General features: G+C 37.4%; 1 pseudogene; it reads right to left on the reverse strand.

The window, feature by feature from the left end:
• Positions 1 to 301: 301 nt before the first annotated feature.
• LOC134930503 (5S ribosomal RNA) lies at positions 302 to 420 on the reverse strand (annotated as a pseudogene).
• Between the last annotated feature and the right edge of the window lie 975 nt (positions 421 to 1,395).

Consider the following 1,395-nt stretch of genomic DNA (forward strand, 5'->3'; position numbering starts at 1 on the left):
ATGAGCATATTAATACTTAACTTTTATTGAGATATACTTAAAAAGAAAGGGAGAAGGCAAATATAGATAAATAATTGCTACAATTTTTGGGCGATAAAAATTAGATGGGCGAAAATATGTTTATTCCCTTGATAATCCAAAAATTACTTTAATTTTAAATTGAAAAAATCTTTGTGGGAGTAAACTAGCTCCATTAGGTTCAGCTATCACATGTCAGAATATCAAGATTAAATATAGGTGGAGATTCGATGCCTGGGTCTGCACAGAAAGCTGGAAAAACTCAAATGATGTGAGAGTAAAATACCTACGGTACCTAGTATTCCCTGGTGGTCTCCCAACCGGGTACTGACAAGGCCCTGCAGTGTATGGCTTCCAAGATCAGACGAGGTTGGGCATACTCAGTGCGGTTTGACCGTAGGTTAGTAAATCTCCAGCATGTGCAATCAATTCCAGTGTACAGTTACTCCAGGCAAATCATATGGATATGATAATCTGACAAGGATTAATCCCCTGAATGAGATATAAATGATTCTGTGCAATGAAAAAACACACCGTATTCTGATAGGTGTTTGTTGCCCCAATCTGAGACACCTATTGTTATATCACATTTAAGCAAAGAACAAAAAAATTCTTGAAACATATATTGAATGTTCCTGTGGCTGGATATCACAAAAAATAATAAATCCTAGAGATTCAGATTTTATAGGGGGAGGCCGTGTTTTTGGGTATACAAATCACTATCACCATCGTATTCTAATGGTTGTAATACTGAATAAGAAAGTAAGACAAAAAATATGATAATCCAACAGGGATTGATCCCCTGAACTGGATATATACAAATCAGTGCAATGAAAAACATACAGTATTCTAATAGATGTCTGTTTCCCCAATCTGAAACTCCTATTGATATATAATTTTTAGGCAAAAAAAACAACAATCTTAGACATATGCTGAATGTTCATATGGCTAGATATCACAACATATACTGTACATACTATACATTCAGACTACATAGGGGGAAGCCGTTTTTCCAGATAAGCAAATGGTGTTTGTTGCACTGAATATCAAAAATTAAATCAAAAGGAAAAAAGAAAACAGACACCCTTATACTAGGCACCTAAAATATTCACAGTTAATGCTGTTGATTATCTAAATAAAAGATGAATGCTACCTCCCATTGTGCCCCTGAAATTTTTGGACAAAGTGGAGGAATAGTTAGGCTGTGCCTAGATAGGAATCCCCCCTGGTGGAAGTTGAAAAAAAATGCCTCACTAACGTGTGCGGCTCAAACCTTAGTGCCTGCATGCATTGGTGGGCAGTGTGAGGCCTGGAGTGTCCCGCAGTTGTAGGTGGAGGTTTCCAGCCAGGGAGAGGGGATGCTGAACTTGGAGCTGT

Source organism: Pseudophryne corroboree, chromosome 5 (genome assembly GCF_028390025.1).
Source record: "Pseudophryne corroboree isolate aPseCor3 chromosome 5, aPseCor3.hap2, whole genome shotgun sequence".
Classification (NCBI taxonomy): Eukaryota; Metazoa; Chordata; class Amphibia; order Anura; family Myobatrachidae; genus Pseudophryne; species Pseudophryne corroboree.